Raw genomic sequence first — 18378 nt, 5'->3', positions numbered from 1 at the left:
TCAAATAAGCAAGTGGGATGTAAAAAGCAGTTAAAGCAAATTCTGGAACTATAAATTTGAAGATTGAAGGACTCATTTTGTAAGTGATAAAAAATTTGAATGCAGGAACTGTACTTTGATGTTTCGATATTGCATATGTAGAAAATATACCTTATATTCAACGTTGTCGGCATTTAAAACTTAAAATTCCCGACTTCCCCCTAACTTGAGAAGATACAACTATCATTCTTTCACCTAAAGTCAACGTTCGTTTGATAATTTTATTTTTAATTTTAGCTTTATTTTGTTTATAGAATTTTTTTTGATTAACGAAACAGAATACAACAAGTTTCGATTGAAAGAAAAACATTTGTATTTTCCTTTCAATGACTGATTTGTTTTTCGGATATTGTGTTTAGTCAAAAGCTTCTCAGAGGTAAAAGAGATTTGTTTTTCATAAGAAAGAAAAGTCTATTTGTGATGTTCAGTGTTTGAAAAAACCTGCACTAGATTTTATTTCTTTTTTTAACTATTTTCACTTTTAACACTTATCTACCATATATAATTATCTACCACATATAAGTAGATATCCTGAAGTTTAATTTTCAACTTCATTGGCCATTTCTTATATCTGGATTACAAAAATTATTTTTTTATGTTCGCGTTCATTCGAGAGGTGCAGGAGGTTATTGAACCATTAATAACATGGTTTTAAGGAAGATAAAAACTTTTCGCACTCACACAATGGACTTTTCACAAAATTTAGATTTGAATATAATTATTTTAACAAGGATTGCATTCAACTAAAACAGCTTAATTTCGTTAGCTACAGAAGTGATGCGAGTTCAGCGTTCAGGAGTAATTAATTGCAATTTCATAGCGCAGATTAATTAAGCAAAGAATTCTAGTGAATTATAAGCAGCAACAGAAAAAGAGTGAGAACCTACCAAGTTAAGATAACAGCATTTTTTCAGTTTTCTAAACCCGTCCTTCTCCAGAAAATTTTCTTATGAATGGACGAAATACAAGTTTTAATTGCAGATTGTGGCCCAAGAAAATGGTTATTATCTTTAAGAGTTATATTTTAATACATTGCAGTCAAAAATCTCAATTTGGGATCTCTCAGTTCTTAAATGCATTTGCGATATATTTCAAGCAATGATGTATTTTCAAAAGCAGTTTTTATGAAATATTTAATTGTAAATGAGAATACCTTTTCATTCCAATAATTTTAAAACTCTGGTTTTAGGGTAGGTATTTATTCGTTTTAGGGTAGGTGGGGTAGGCAAGTAGTAAAGAACTTTCTGTAGTATAGTAAGAAAGTTAATTTTAAATTGTGACTCATCTGATTGAGATAAACTTATCTAATGAAATAAACTAGAACAATTATTTGTAATTATCTCTTATAAAAGACATTCTAAAAGAAATGCACAGATTTATATGTAGAGAAGTGTATGAAGTATATAAAAAGTTTTTAATCACTTCATTTACTGAGACTTCCTTTCTTGCATTGGACTATTGAATTATTTCATTAGTTCAAGTTAATCGTCTTTTAATAATGGGCTTCTGCTTTTGTAAAGATAGCGTGATTTTTACTATAGTATGACGATATTTGTTCAAGAGTTCGATATTTGAAGTTGTTGCGCATCCTGCGCAGCTGCAAAGCTCTTGAAACAGCATTGCATCGATCGAAAGCTCGTCTTCTCCCACTCATCCCAAATTTCTTTGCTATGGTCAGAAGCTTTTATATGTATTTTTAAAACCTGATTTATCTTCACTAGCTAGCGATTCTACTCAAAAGCTCAGCTCTAATGCAGTTTTTAACGAGGTATTTTCTACATTTCTTTAAATAGTTTTTTTCTGTTTTTAATGAGGTTATTTTCTACATTTTTTTAATAGTTTTTTGGTATTTGATACAAAGACTGCCTCGTTAAATTTTGATGCATGCAAAATAAATGGGACAAATTCCGTTGCATTTTATATCAAGAAAAAATTATAAGTTATTTACTCTTCATTACTACTACAGCTCTTAAAGCAGTTTCCCACTGAAGAGATTTTCTGGCGGGCAGGAACAAATTTTTGAAATCTTTCAATTAAACATTAGAATGCATAATGTACTTTTAACAGGAATGAAAGCCTTTCAAAGATAAATTAAATAGTAATAAAATTATTAGGGCGCATAACCAATTGTAAAATTAGCCTTTTGTATTTAAAACCTTCGCAAGAATAATTTTAAGTCTGTTGAATATATTAAGTAACAGGGATTCCGAAAAATATATTTATTTAAAAATGTCTCACTGATTAATGGATCGTGCATAATTTTTGCTCCGCTGATTATGCAGACTACCAGTTAAATAATGGAAGAAGTTTTTTCTCGGGAAGTTATTTTTCGCTTCTGGAATAAGCTAAGAAAAATTATATTATGTTCACTACATCAGAGGATATTGGTTTTTAAATTAAGTAGGTTTTAAATAATAAAATCAGCTTTAAAAATCACTGAAAAATTCTAAGGAATAGAAAATCAATTTAAAGATAGCTAAAATGTCTTCAAATTGTTTTATTTAATATATGAAACATATTTTAAGAGCAATAAAAATTTCTGAGCCCATATACCGCCTAAAACATATTTCCATCGCATTGTGTCCTGGACTTAAATATAACCTGCGTTTGTGAGAAATTAATGAACAATAACATTCTTTGAAAAACATTAAAAAATGTCATATGATTGTATTATACTCTCATGCATACAAATGTGGGTAATTTCTCATAATCAAGGCTTTAGTTGTTTTGAAAAGAGGAATAAATTTAAAGAATAAGCAATAACCTTAAATGTCCATAAAAATAAATCTAAAATAACGGAGATTTAAGAGCTTACGGCCACAAAGAATGTTTCTTCCCCACTATCCTCTTTTTTCGTTCGTTTTAACAATACACTTACACAGTGGAAATGAACCTGTAGTTGTTTTTTAATGAGTACATTCGATGCAAAAATTTTATTCTAACGTTTGATGCTAATATAAAACTAAATAATTAAGAAATAAAGAAACACAATATGATTATTCAACTAGTTTCTCTACACCCAGTAAAGCGATAAGAAAATCTAATGTTGTTGAAAGAGCTTTATTTCCGTCTGATTTTTTAAGATATCTGTCAAGTAAGTTCTTTACGATAAACAAAGATTAGTTTCCTCTTTCTAAGTTAGTTTTCTTTTTCTACGTAGTGCAATCGGTAGTTTCTTTCCTAGCAATAAATCTGTATCAGTGTTGCATAATATATTAGAGACTTTGATATGTAATAACAAACAGCAAGGTATAACATCTAATATTTTTGTAAACTGTTTACATTTTAAAAATTATCAGTTATAACAATGCTCATTTTATACCATAACGCTTTTTCAAATATGATTAAAATAATTTGCAGACATTTAAATAATACCTTTTTTTTTTCTGGTAATATACTAGAATAATTAATCTATGGAACTGGTTCAGAATGTATCAGTTGATTGAGGAGCTCATTTAAGTAAGCGATGTTTTATTAGTCCAAATGGGGCAATTTGCCCAGAAGGATTATAAATTTCATTTTGGCATTTCGCATTGATTTACTATAAACGGCGAATCACTTTTGTAATTGTTGCCACCAAATATTAGAGCGCTGTATTGTATGTAAAGAATATAAATAATGAAGAATCTGCATAAATGTATGTATGTTTCTAGCATTGTGGTAAAACAACGGTACCTAGAGCCATCAAATTTGGAATAACGTAATCCTTCCCCGAATATGGGCATTTGGAATTTATTTTTATTATCGATTTCATATTTTGTAACACTTTAACGAATATTTGATTAACAAACTCAAAGATTTCAAAGCGAGCAATGGCAACACTGTACAAAAAAAAATTATCTCCAGCGCGCGAGATTGTGTATCGAAAATTCTAAAGATATGCTCATTTTAAAATTATTTTGCCATATTGTTGTTGATTGAATTTTATGGCTTAGTGGGAAGAACATGATATTTAATAAATAAAAGTAACACACAAAACATTAAAAAAAACGCCCCTTTGGACATAATATAAAATCTGAAAGCTTTCAGATTTTTAAACTTTTTTAAAAACTTTTTAATCTTTACAAAGCTGATTGTAAAAAATACACGAAATATAGCAAAACAATTGTTCTAAAATAAAAAGTTCATTTGCAACTACATTTTGGAATTATTTTTATCCTTAAAATATTATAGTGAATTTCAGAGTAGTATTGCTAAATAATAATAATAATAAAAAAAGAAAAAGACAGTGAAAAAAGAAAGAAAGAATAGTATGATTATTTTCGCTGGGGAAAACGCATGTTGCAAAACAATGCGCTGCTCTGCACATTCAGCTCTGGCAAAGATTCAAACCTTTTGCTATTGCAAAGAATGCTGAGTTAGGTTTTTCAAGCCCGGCAATTGTTTCTAAATTTAGAATTTGTCCTGGTCGCTAATTGTGTGCTCGAAATACTAAAATAAAAAATCCAGTCCGCCTCACTGGAAACACCTTACAGACAGAAATGAGAAACAAAGGCACGATATCATTCAGGAATGAATTAAAAGAATCTCATGAACCAAAGAACAACTGCAACATTAAAAAGATTTCCAGAGGAAGTAACGAGCATCCGCTTCGTTTTATTTTAGTCATTGTCTACGGTAGGGAAAACGTCGGTCTCGGCAGGTAAACTTTCCCCTCCGGTCTTGCTGAACTCTGCTTGGGGAAAGGAAAAGACTGACTCTGGGTGAAGCCTATTTATGAATCACTTTAAAAAAAAATAGCTGCAGATTGATTTTTTTTTCTTTACCGAAAACATGATGTTCTGGTTTCTTAATTTAGTACATAGAAGTTTTTCCTGTTTGCACATAGTAATTGTATAATATCTGAAGTATTAACATTTATGTGAAATTAATAATAAAGAAATATACTAAGGAAAAATCGGAGTGTTTCTAATACATTTGTAATTAAATGTTATTACGGATTTGTGTAAATTGTGAAAGTATGAATAATATCTATTTTATTTTACGTTTGTGTATAGTGTATTGGTTCTGTTGTTCAAAATATTACATTTTTGTATAGATACATAAATGTACTAATGTACAGTTTCTTTACTTTTGAGTATGAAAAATCTAAACGAATTTTTGTTTAGTAATTATGTTACCTATCATTAGCTGTGGATTTCTGTTACAACAAAATTTAAAATATGTGAGGTTACTTCTTTTATAAGACTATTTTCATCGTATGGGAGCAACATATCTGTAGTTAGCGTGGAAAGTTTTAGCTTAGCACTAGATTATATACTTAAATTAATTTAAACACCATTTTAAAAATCTTATGTTTTGATTACTATTAAAATTAAAAATAAAATGCTCAGGTCGTCAAGAAATTGGAAACGATTTAAGATTACACGAAATTAACAAATGCTTTTTTAAATGAAAATCTTAATTTCAATTTTTTTACTTATTAATGATGAGGGTTACTTTACCTTTTATAATAACGTTATCACCATTCAAAATATTTTGAAAAACTGTTTTTTTTTTTGTAAATATAGTTGAGACATTTATTTTAGCTCTATAAAAATATAAAGTAAGTACGTACAAAACAATACAAAAAGGAATATTGAGAAAAAAACGTTAATATTGATAGCTTATTTTCAAGCATACTACTAGGATCTGATAACTTCATATGACAAGTTTTCAGATTTGTGCTATGAATTATACTCAGATTATTGGCATTTTTAAAATTTTAAATCGTTAATTTCTTATGTCTCGTGTTTTCATTGGATATCCCTATAGAATTACGGCAACTCAATGAGTTTATCATTACTTATGTCTTAATAAATAAAATATAATTATGCTCTTTGTATAGTTCTGCTTTAACCCTGAATAAATTTATGTATTTATATTAGTGTGTATGTGCCGGATTTCAATAAAAATGTCACCTGCATTAACCCCTTTTTTAGGTATATCTTTTCCTTTCATTTGTTTCTTTTTCTAGAGAATAGGCAATTAAAATGAATCTGGATATTTTGAAATAGGAACATAAATTTGAAAATAAACAATGGATCTACAAGGGTTTGGATATTTACAACCTCTAAAACCACCCAAGCGAAAGTGATGAAGCGCTCGATTGTTTTGTTTGACGTTCCTCGAAGCGGCTGACACGAATTCTGTGATCATAAGACCGTGCAGCAAATTCCATAACTCTGAAAATTAAATTTTACGAAATGATAGTTTCTTCGCAACTCATTGCATTTAACTTTTCTTAGTAAACAGTACGTGTTTCTAACGTTTCGGAATTTGAATTGGCCGTATGCATGTAAGAATCGTCTCTTAGTTATTCTGTTGAAGTTTTTCTTCTTCTGGAATCATCAGAGCTCCGCGTTTGCTTTATGAAGACAATAATATAAGCAAAGAAAACAACTCGTGATTTTAATTGTTGATAAAACTATTAAATTAGTTGTGAAAAGTATTCATGCAGGTGATTTGTTATAGATTTCTTAGGTGGAAAATATTTTAATTTGAATGCACTTGAATATCAATTTATGAGTTCAATTCATAAAATACGCGCAAAATCAGAGATTTAATAAAAAAATAATAGCAATCGGTTTTACTTAATTTCGCAAAGAAAATAAAATTTCAAAAAGAAATAGAAAGACAGAGCAGTGGTGGTAGATTTTAACACTTGAGGCAAAGCTGAATATTTTTTCCCTCTATATTACTTTTATCGCTTTCACATTATGTTTAATTTATTACGTTCTGATTATACTTCCTCACTCATTTTTTACCGCAGATAAAATGCTTCACTATCCAGCCATCAATGCGAGAACTCTACAATACAAACAGAAAATACACACCGGCATTGATTAAAAAGCAATCCTTCAGTATATATTTGACAATTTCCTTTTTGAATGCCATCTACTTCATATACATTTTAGAATATCGAATTCAGTCATCCCTTCTATGCTCAGAAATGTAAATAATATAGACACAAAATCAGCATTATCATCAATGCAAATAATAATAATTTAAATAACTCTGCTCAAATATTTCATAATTAAGAAGGAAGTCTGCTTCTTAATCGAAACTCAAATTTGGCAGTTTATCAAATCTTTTAAAAGGAAACACATAATGGGAGATCATTTATCCTAAACCTTCAAAGATGCGCTATAACAGATATTGAAGAAAAGTTAAATAAGATAGATTACAACAAAATGCATGCTACCTGTAAAATAATAAAACACGTAAGATATGAATTCGATCTCCTGCTGCTGTTGGAAGAGAGAGATTTTGAATGATTGTTTATCTTTTTCCCCTCCCTCTATTGATCATTTTGGAAAGAAAAAAATGCTTTTTATCCTATCGATTGAATATGCACATCTAAAGGCAAGTTTTAGAAAATAATATAAGAAATTCGGATGCCGTCAACCAAAGGGCAAATATCGAAAATAACAATCGATAACAGCTCCTGCGAAAGAGCTGCGGTGCAAATGAGATAGGATCCGTACCTGCTATCTATCGCATCCGGGTCACCAGGTCGGAGGTAATCCAGAGGAGGACAGGGGAGCCCAGGGACTCCTTTATGGACCGCCTTGCTCCGGGAACAGCCCGATACTGACGCTTTTACTCCGCTCCTGCTGCCATCTGCCGGCTCGTACTCCAGCGCCCTTACCTACTTATTGATTGGCTTGAATGTCGCCTTTTCGAATGCCGCAACATAGGCCAGCGACCAGGGCATACTTAAACGGGAAGACAGTCGAGACCTAGAGCTCATCAAGGTGGAGGAAAAAATAAAAGATTCTCCATAGGGCACTCAGGATTATCCGAACCTAGAAACTGCCACTCTACAAAGGATATAAGAACATTTTACCTCCGCGCGAGCATACAGAAAAAAGATGCTCTAAGAATTCACTAAAAGGGGTGTAAATGTGATTAAATTGGAGTTATTAATAAATATAATAATAATGAAGCATGTATTTCCATTATGCGTTTTGTTAGAACTTTTAAGAAATAATATTTTTTCATATAGTTTAAAGCTTTTTCTTTTACTCTTAAACATTTTGTGGCTCATATAAGTATTTACTTTGAAGTAACTTAAACTTTTATTTCGAATTATTGAAATATAAGCTTTGATGGATTAAATTAGCGGTTATGATAAGTGTTGACAGCCTATAAAAAATTCCAATAATAAGGTGATGTTCTGAAGACGCTCGAAAACTAAGCTTAAATTTTTCACTGGGAAAAATGATTGATTATGGAATGAAACTAATATTTACATCTTTCACTAATTATTTTAATTTTAACTGTAAAGAGAAAATTTTAAATTTTCCCATTAACATACTGCAAATGGATTTCTGCGAACCCTCTAACGCACATATTTGGTCCGCCGTAATGCAACTGCTGTGAAACATTCAGTAGAGACAGAATGAAAAAATAAAATGGGTCAATGGGATGCTTAATAATATGGGACAAAGAAAGTATAAAATGCTATGAAATCTTTGCTATGAAAAATACTAATGAAGCGCAATAAATAGCCATTCGTAATCAAGAGAAAAAATACTGCTTTTCCGACCTGAATACGAGAAAGGGCGATGTAATCTTTAATAATTTACAGACTTTAATTTGCTGGGAATACAATGTAATCTTTTGACGGGAAAGAAATATGGGATTTTATAAGAAGGACGTCTGTGTTTCTTTTTTAATATCAAAAGGAAGTTAAAATAGAATTAGTTATATAATCTTGCGAAGTATTTAGACCTGGCTGAGGATCGAATCTAGCTCCTCTTCTCCATGAGCAGATATTCTATCTGCTATCTGGTACAATTAAAGAGCTCTGTATAACTTCTACTTAATCACAAGATTCTCTTAACTTGGCCTTGACTGTAATTTCAAGGAAAGGATAATTTGCGCTAAAGTAGTAAAATATAAATTATAAATATTTAATGAATTTTTTTTTTTAATTTTGAAAAACCTCCTCAAAATAAATAAATAGATTTAAATAAAAACATATGCGACAAAATTAGCCAAAATTAAAAGCGGTTAGTCCGTTTATTAATTTTATTACTTATTCCTCTGATGAAAGCCGTGTTTGAAATAATCCTTATTAGTCTACTATTTTATTAACTTTTAATTCTTTTACTTTTTATTTTATTTAAATTGTTTATAAAATGTTTCATATATTGAAAATTGATGGCCTATACATTTATTAATTTTATCACTTAATTTTTTTATTTATATTTATTGGTTTCTGGGGAGATTTTAAAGTTTCTAAAAAAATGTTTTCATTACGTTTTATATATATACATGTGTGTGTTTCCCGGAATACCTTCCAAATTCCAAGCCTAACTAAAATGTAATTGCCTAAATTTAAATGTAAATGATTACAGCGTTATATTTTAAAGAATACTTCCCCCCCCCGTAGTCTTTCTTTTCTCCACCTGCCCCCCTCTTTTTTGGGGGGATTTCCTCAGAGAGTTGTTCAGTTGGAAGGGGACATCTGAATTCTTGCTATTAAGCAAATTGATAGTATACACAGAAAGGAAGCAATAAAATGTATGTATAGAATTCAAATATTTATCTTCATACGAAACAATTTACATACAAATGTAAAAATTAAAGAAAGGCAGAAATGACTCACCGAAAACCGAACAAGAAGACAAATTTCAAAATTTCGTAATGCAATTCTTCATCATGTCCAACTAAATTCTGCAAAAGATAATCGGCATTCATACATCGAGAAGAAAAATAAAGATCCCCCATTTACAAAACAAAAATTCTTTCACGTTATACTGCAAAAATGAAAAAATTTTACACGAACATGGGAAAATATAAGTCGCAGTTATCAATTTCATTTATTTTGTATATTCTAAAAATTACCTTTTTTTCAGTTACAATGAAAACTTATTTCTTACCAAACATATATAAAAAAATTAATAACATTCTTTAAAAACTGATGTCAGACTGATAGAAACGGTTTTCTTCTTAAGCATCCTCAACGCTTACAGAATAATAAATTTTTACAACTTACGTATCTTCTATTTCATGATTTTAATTTTAGAAGTTGTACTGCTTTTGCCATTCAAGGTAACCTCTTTTTATAATATATAGGAGTCATATGAATTTTTGTTTAAAAATACGTATAATATAATAATTTTTTGTAATCTTGGTAAACAGTAATTATATATCTTTATAATTTATTTTTACTGTAATGTATCACAGAATAATTTTCAAAATTAAAATATTTATATATTAAGTAATTAAAATAATGAGAAATGTAAAAATTAAATATCTAAATGCATATATATGGTGCTTAATTTTTAATCAGGTGTTCAGATTTGGATGAATTTTGATATCACATTATTTTTAATATTGGAAAACGTAATGTGATGATGTATGCGTAACAAATCGAACATTAGAAATCTTAACATTACTTAATAATAAGTTTATCAAACTCTGCGAATTTAGTTTTGGAGCACCAGTAATTTGCTTTAGCGATTGGAATGCGTTTATTAGTTTTAAGCTGAAATCCTTCGTTTATTTATATTTCCTTTATAATAATACAATAGATGGTAACATACGTCGTCATTCACTTGATTTTTAATAAGAAAGTTACGTTTAAATAGAAAACGAAATAGTACTGTTTAATCGACTTTAATCAAAACCTAATGGAAGTACAAAATTATAACGGGGACTTTGTAAATAAGTTGTAATTTTTGGACTTTTTTGAGTTATGAGAAGAAATATATGCACAATTTACACATAGTCTCATATGTACTTACGCAATATCTCAAAACTTATCTGCAAGATTTCTGTATCATAAAAAAGAATATTTTTTATGCATAAGTCTATATAGAATTATTATCTATATATAAAAGGAAAATAAAAGGCAAGATAATAAAGGGCGTTTAGATACATTTTGAGTCGTATACATCTTGAATAATCTGATATAAATTCTCTGCTTATGATAAGTTTTTAATGAATTTATGTTATTATATATAACCTTGCCTTAAAAATAATCTTGACACACCTTTGCAAAGAAGAACATTTTATGGAAAAAGTGTTTAATATTAAAACGAAACTCTTGCTGTCTAGAGATTAATCCGCATTCTATTGTGTAGCAAACAGTATAGCATCACCTCGGCCTTAGTCTACGAAATTTGATTCAAAAGTCCACTTTTTAGATTTTCCAAGCAATTTATTATGTTCCTATCTAATGAAATGTTAAATTTATTTTACTATGCATTTTATAATGAGTTATTTTTCTAACGCAGTAAATATTCAGATGTTGGCGCAGTGGCTATCGCATCGCGCAGCAGCACCACAGGTACGGGATTCAATTCCCGGGCTTGGCAAGGTCGACTCAGCCTTTCATTCCATCACTTGGGTCGATAAAACGAGTACCAAGTTCGCTTGGGGACTAAACACTGGGGGTCCTGCGACAAGTTGTCCACTTGTTCAGGGCATATGCTTACGAACCCCGGGGCCCACGGTCAAGAAAGCAGATTTCGGGCGCTGCAGGCCTTAACCCATTAGGTCTGTTGCTCCACTGAGTTTTTTTAATATTCAGATGCAATTCGAGTATTACAATGGGAAATAAACTACTCTGTGAAATTAAATGTAAAACATACTAATTAAAAATTAAAAATAAATTTACTCTTTAGCAACACAGAATCAATGCTATAGACCGAAGATATATTAGTATTTACAGCATGCTTTATATAGAGTCAGTTTTGGTTAACAAAGCTTTTAGTTAATCTGCGACTAGGTAGACGAAATCAGGGTAGATAATCAAGGGAAAATATTAAGAGAAAAAAATAACAGTTTTGTTGCCTTATTTAGATTATATTCGATCCGTCGTCTTTTATTTTGATATTATTTCTCCGCTTCTTTAATGGGGAACTTAACACAAAATATTAAGCTCAAATCGTTCGAATATACGTTATTCGAAATTAAATAAAAAGAAAAAAAAATAGAAGAATTAAATAAAGGAAAAAAAACTATTCTGTACTGAAGTACGTAATATATGGCATTAAAAATACCAATAAGGTTGACAATTCCATTCATAATTATCCATTCTACACGCTTTATATACTAACTGTATTTTAAATTATATCAAATATGTGTACATTAAAAAAATCCCAAATGATTTTGTATTGAGGTACATAATATTTGGCATTAAAAATATTTTTATTTATTGTAACAGTATTGAAAATTATCATAAAAATTGTTAGTTGAATGGATTATAAATTAAATACATTTAAAATTTCATCAGTTACATATATTTTCGAAAGGTAAAATGAAGACTTAAGTTTTTTAAACCGCTTAACGTTTTTAGCAATACAACTGAAAGTTGAGCGATAAATTAAAGATTTGTGGCATATCTCTTGAATTTGACTACTTGAGGGGCAACATGAAAGACAAAGACGTTATAATAGGTCAGGGTTGGCCAAACTTCATGTCTGTAAGAGCCGCACGTTTGAATTCAGGAATGTTCGAGAGCCGCATCTAGATTTTCTAAAAGCCACAAGTTCATATTTACATTATTATAGAAGTAGTGGAAGATGATTTTAAATAGAAAGAAATCCCCGATAACGTTATAAAAAGAGTCTAAACTAACTAATTACTTCTTTTTGGACACTGAATAGTTTTAGTTTACCATATTTCATACATATATTTTATATCCACGAGCCGCACAAATTGCCTGCGAGAGCCGCACTTTGGCCACCCCTGTAATAGGCCCAATGGCAACACTTACAGAGTCACATGGATGATAAATTCAGGATAACGTAACACAATGTACTTATCAAAATTTAATTAAGTATCCTCTAAAGCAGTTTCTAGTGACAATAAAAATGTGAATTTCTAAGATGTACGTGGCAACGTTCTGGAAACTGTCCCTCCGCATCGAAAAGAAATCAAACACCTTACTTTTTGCCCAATGACAAATTCGTTAAATCAAATTGAGGATAAGCACATGGCAATACAACACAACAATCCTAAAATCTTGGATAGGTTCCTCTAAAGAAGTTTTTAAAATAGAAACACAAAAGTAGATAACTGATATTAATGATATGCTTATAAAGATTTGAAGAATACTTTTGCACTTCCATTTTCGGACAAAATTGCTTATATTTTTCCATGTTCGAAAATAAACACTATATCATTTTCAATACAGTTAATTGTAAAATTCTTCCTGAGGCAATAATAATATGAAAAAATATTAAATTTTTAAAATTTGATTCTGTTTATTGTTAAAAATATTATTTAAAATAACTGCAATATATTCACCACTTTTTCTTCTGATAGCTCGCATTTTCAGCATAAAGCCCTTTTCCTTTGCACATGATTCCAAATCCGAGTGTCCTTACAGTTTTTAGGATAAGTTCACTTAAAAAACAATATGTTGCTCAAGATACTATATCATTCATTGTACTAACTTTATTATCTTCCGATCTGAAAGCGTAATATTAATATAATGCTTTTGAAATGCGCCACAAATGAAAGTATTAGTGTTGTGATTATACAAAAATAAAATCACTGAAAATATTCAGAGTATGCTGATCCGACGTCTATGTTGTACTGTTTAGAAGCTTATACTTGTGAAATGGTCATCTAAACTTGTCGCATTCTGAGAAGTAGGCATATTCGTCTAGTAATAAATTATGCTACTTAAACCTGACATAAACTAACAAAATCAAATTTTAATGTATTGGAAAAGATTTCATGCTTTAAGAGGTTGATGGTTTTGCTCAATTTTCATGCTAACTATGTAGAGTCTCACTCTTTTTGTTAGCATGCACTAAGTCAGGACTCTATGTAGATCTAAGCGACGTTTTGCTATGTCTAGTTAATCAAGCAGAAACCTAAGAACGGCGTAAAAGACCGTTATATTAGAACTCAAATAAACTGAAAAATACTGAAAGATATTCCTGTTCTACAAATTTGTGCTGAATTTCTTCAGTCACAATCATAAAAGGATACGAGCACTGGAGAATGCGCTTCATAAGTTCTTTCCATAATAACTCTTACAAACAATACTTATAAATATTTATGCATATATTTTATTTGTAATGTTTAAATATCAAAACATTTTCCCAATACTGTTTCTGACACTAGTACACGAAACGTAAGGAGGAACTCTTCCTTTACAAGCTTACAACTTCTACATTAAATTGGGAAACTTACTGTGGCTTGCATAGCCCTAGATCTTCATAAAGCTGGTGCATATCGACATTCTTATCTTAGTGCCAGAAATCATATCAAAGGGTATAACCAATAAAAGTCAGAAGTTTAGGAAATCATATCTTAGTGCCAGAAATGATATCAAAGGGTATAACCAATAAAAGTCAGAAGTTTAGGAAATGTCCCCTGATTATCTAATGATTACAAATATTCAGGAGGTTCATTTAATTTTGTAAGCAACAAAATGACCACTGAAAGCATTTAGAAGACTTCAACCATGGTAAAATAATTAGGAAGCAGGGAAAAGGTCATAATCTGAAGAGTAAAGCTGAAAAATCTAATTTTAATTCGTATAGCGTACGTGGATGGCTTTCAGGATGACAGGCAGAGCTTTTCGAAGGTGGTCACCATGAATAATAAAGCCTACAGTTAACCGATTTATTGTCTTACCGGCTAAAAGAGACTAATACCAGTCAATGGCAGCCCAAACTGCACAGAAGGAAGGGACGTCAAATGTCAAGACGGCTCCTGAAAAATAAATTCTTTGCTATGCGGTAATATGCTGCATTCCTCTAATACCTATTAATTGGTGTCACCACATATGTTGGTGAAAAGAACAGAAGGGCTGGGCAGTAGTACTGTAAGGTAAAGTGCTGTTTGCTGACGAGCAAACATTTATCCTTAGCAGTGATTCTAGATATCAGCTAATCTGGTGAGAGGGTTGCCACACATATAGCCATGTTACTGAAGCAAATCAGAGTGGCAGTTGAGATATTGACTGCTACTAGGGCACATTCTAGTAATTTGGTAATTTTCCATATGCGTTTAACCTGAGATGCCTTTTGTCCCGAGGTTACCTTTATGGAGAATAACTTGATACATTTTCTGACCTTTTTCCCGACCTTTTTCTAATATAAAAGACCATTATATTAGAACTCAAATAAACTGAAAAATACTGAAAGATATTCCTGTTCTACAAATTTGTGCTGAATTTCAGTCACAATCATAAAATACAAATCTGACATACACCAAGTAAACCCTACCGGCAATGATCAAAAACTGAACAGAGCGATAGAAAGACAAGCGATGCTGCTACAAAAGCATATCAGCAGCATGATTCGAAGCAAGAACATGTATCGGGTAAATATGTATCCACGCTCGACGTGATCATAATTCGAGTGAAAAACATCTCGTTTCTTTACTTAATGTCAGACAATGATTCTCCTATAGCATTGCAATAATTGCAATATTACTTATAATTATTTATTGTTTTTCTCAGTTCTTCAAATATCTTATAAACGATTTATTTTTTTCTCTATAATCAGGTCACAATCAGGTTTATTGCTGTAGGCCAAAATATGATAAATCGTGAGATTTTGCTCTCCAATATATTTTTTAAATAGGAGTTGATTGAAGTATTTTAAGGGCAGAAAATTTCTCAAGAAGATCATTACAAATATGTTTGTATTGAATAAAAATATTGAAAGTAATGAAAATACCCTCTAATTGTTAAATCTTTATTTTTTTATTATATTAAATTGATTATTGTATGATTGGCAAAAATAAATAATTTTGAGTTTTCTAAAATAACTTTAATTCAAAAAATTAAAAATTTCAGTAGTTAATGTAGTAGTTTCCACATTAGAGCGGAAAGTCAGCGATTTCGAGAAGCATCAGTTGGTCAAAATTTACCTCATAAAGAAGACCTTTTTATAATTTCTGGCATTTCTTGATATTGGTCAACATAATCAGCGTGCTATTGAGGTGTACAGTATTAAGTTTGAGAGTGATGTAATCAACATGATAGTGAATTTTGATGCGTAATTACAGATTTGCATTATTTGGGTATGGCAAAGAACATATGAGCTATCTGCATATAGGAAGAGATTTCTTCTTGGTATACTTTTTAAGTTAACCTATCCCGTATTTATGTTGCATACGAGGGAAATCTCTCAGGCCTCATGCATTCAGCTCAATTCGCATTTCTGGAAGAGTATTTGAGGCGAAATAAAAAAATTTCGCTACTTTAACCACTTGACAAATTGATTGGTTTTTCTGCATAATGCCAAACTTGAGATATAAATACCCAGCATGAATATCAGTTCCCGATATAGAATTCATAGAGGTATAGAGTCACAGAGTTTCTGGTCCTATTCTTTCTTGATTATCAGAAATAATTTTTTAACTTTCAGATAATTTTCAGGCAAACCGCAAATCTAAATATTTAAGCAATTTAATTTATATATATATAAATTAAAATGTAAGTTTTGTCTCTTTTTAAAAGCTGACATTTTCTGATGCAATAAATCAAATAAAAGTCTTCGGTTATAAATAATAATAAATAAGGCAATCAGAAATTGCCGAAGTAAAACAAAATATTAAAATTTACAATTAAAGGATATTTTTTAATCGTTTTCGCTGCTAAAGTAGTTTTAATAAGTTTTGAATTAGTATTTAAACCATATCTTAAGACTTTAGTAGCAAATATTAAGGAATTAAGTGTGTTTGTAAAGTTGTACATGTTACATAATTTCAACAGCGTATTATTTTTATTATATTAATATCATGAGAATAAAGGCTACATGAATAATCCCTTCCACTTTACTTTTACAGTTTGTATTACATCGTTATTAAACTCAGTCTTTCTTTATTCTATGTAACTGCAAAGCTATCAGCTATGTGAAATTTGAAAAATAGTATTAGGGAAGAAAATTTTCTTACCAGCGCTTTTGGCGATACGCAGGATAGATCATCAATCTTCCGGGTTTCGAGTAAATGGCCTAAAACTATATATCACATTGAGTTCGTTGTGTGCTCTTTTTATTACACATTGGGTTAAGAGAGCAAATGTATCAGGAATGATGTTTTACTTTACGAAATTTAACTTCTAAAACAAGAAATATTTCGCTAAAACTTTAACTTATCTACCTCATAAAAAGAGCAGTTAGTAATTTTAGTAAAACTACTCACATATTAAAAGAAAATTATCTTTCCTACAAAACTGTTAAGAAAGAGAAAATGCGAAATTTATCTAATAGTTCTGCTGGAATCGACGACACTTTGCATAATAATTAAATTCGAACATTCAAGTAAATAAAAAATAAATAAATAAATAAATAAATAAAAACTCTTCTAAAATAATTGGATATAGTTTAGTCCTATTTTGTGTAAAAAAAGGAATACTGTTCAGTTCTTTGATATGTGCTGTTGGGCGTTAATATTAGTCAGCAAAGTCGTAGTATGACTAAAATCAAAATAAGCGTATACTAGTGCAACGAATCCTCTCCAAGATGACCACTCCAGTTCCAGATGATTTTGGTCTTCTTCGGACCAAGTGTTAAAGGAAATGACTGTCTTATTAGTAAAGAGACGGGGGAGAAGCATTAAGTCCTTACATTACTCATTTATTTGGAAGCATCAAAAATGCCTTCTGTGCATTAAAATAGCCATCGAATAAAGTCAGCCTGCTTATTTTTTTTATATTTCCGCTTATCAGTTGAAAATTCATCGTCATTAAGTAAATAACCATATTTTTCTCAGATTATGACCTAATTGTTTTAATTTGCTCACAGATCTTAGAGCTTTAGGTTTTACTTATTACGTGCTTCGCCCTTAGGTGCTGCACGGAAAGAGAGGGATGCCCCGTGGAGGCTTTTTAAGGGGAACTGGCCCATATCCACGTTACACAGAGAAAAAGCCACGAGAACGTCCATGCAGCAAGTCCGTTCGCCAAGCCTCGAACCACGGACCGAACTACCAGTGTTCAGCGTCTTTTACTGCTCAGCCGCTGGCTGGCTTAGAGCTTTAGTTGAGGGAACATCCTGCGTTTCTTCATCTCCTTTCTCTAAGATCCATCCTCTCATAGATTCCTCCTCTCATAGATCCACTAAACTGTCATCTTAGAAATATAATTATTTAGAAATCATTAATAACTCTTTTTCCTTAAAAACAATTTTTTGTGTTGTAATAAAAATTAGTAATTTAATTCGTTGATTTGTTAAATATGTAAATTAATATTTGTTTGACAACAGAACTAGAAATTTTAGAGTGGCCGTAATTCATATTTGATAGTCTTGGTCGGTTAAAGTGATTGTATAAAGAATTAATTACAATTACGAATGCCGATGTTAGTTTATAGTCTCAGAAATGCTTTTAAATTTCAAAAATGGTCCTTTACAGGAGGTGATCGCCATGACAGGG

At 30.6% G+C, this 18378-nt stretch overlaps 1 protein-coding gene and 1 long non-coding RNA gene across 7 annotated transcripts in view; one reads left to right on the top strand and one right to left on the bottom strand.

Moving 5' to 3' along the window:
• The window catches only part of LOC146993270 (uncharacterized), a 118303-nt gene extending 100140 nt beyond the window's left edge, over positions 1-18163 (top strand). The window contains exon 2 of the long non-coding RNA XR_015038340.1: positions 17795-18163. This is a non-coding gene — a long non-coding RNA (uncharacterized LOC146993270). The remainder of the gene's footprint in view (positions 1-17794) is intronic.
• Positions 1-18378, bottom strand: part of LOC118185019 (poly(rC)-binding protein 3-like) — a 263776-nt gene that overhangs the window by 153348 nt on the left and 92050 nt on the right. For 4 of the 6 annotated variants that reach the window (XM_035354794.2, XM_035354795.2, XM_035354789.2 and 1 more), the window contains exon 1: positions 7506-7664. The exons of 1 other annotated variant lie outside the window; for it this stretch is intronic. The gene's annotated coding sequence lies outside the window, so the exon portion shown is untranslated. Of the gene's footprint in view, positions 1-7505; positions 7665-9634; positions 9703-18378 lie in introns of those variants that run through there. One more of the 6 variants, XM_035354792.2, reaches the window with a different exon arrangement.

This window comes from Stegodyphus dumicola, chromosome X1 (genome assembly GCF_044657685.1).
Source record: "Stegodyphus dumicola isolate Sdum_Otavi_A_Nest chromosome X1, ASM4465768v1".
Lineage (NCBI taxonomy): Eukaryota > Metazoa > Arthropoda > Arachnida > Araneae > Eresidae > Stegodyphus > Stegodyphus dumicola.
The sequence above is the reverse complement of the archived record's forward strand: the minus strand, read 5'-3'. Positions and strand labels throughout refer to the sequence as shown.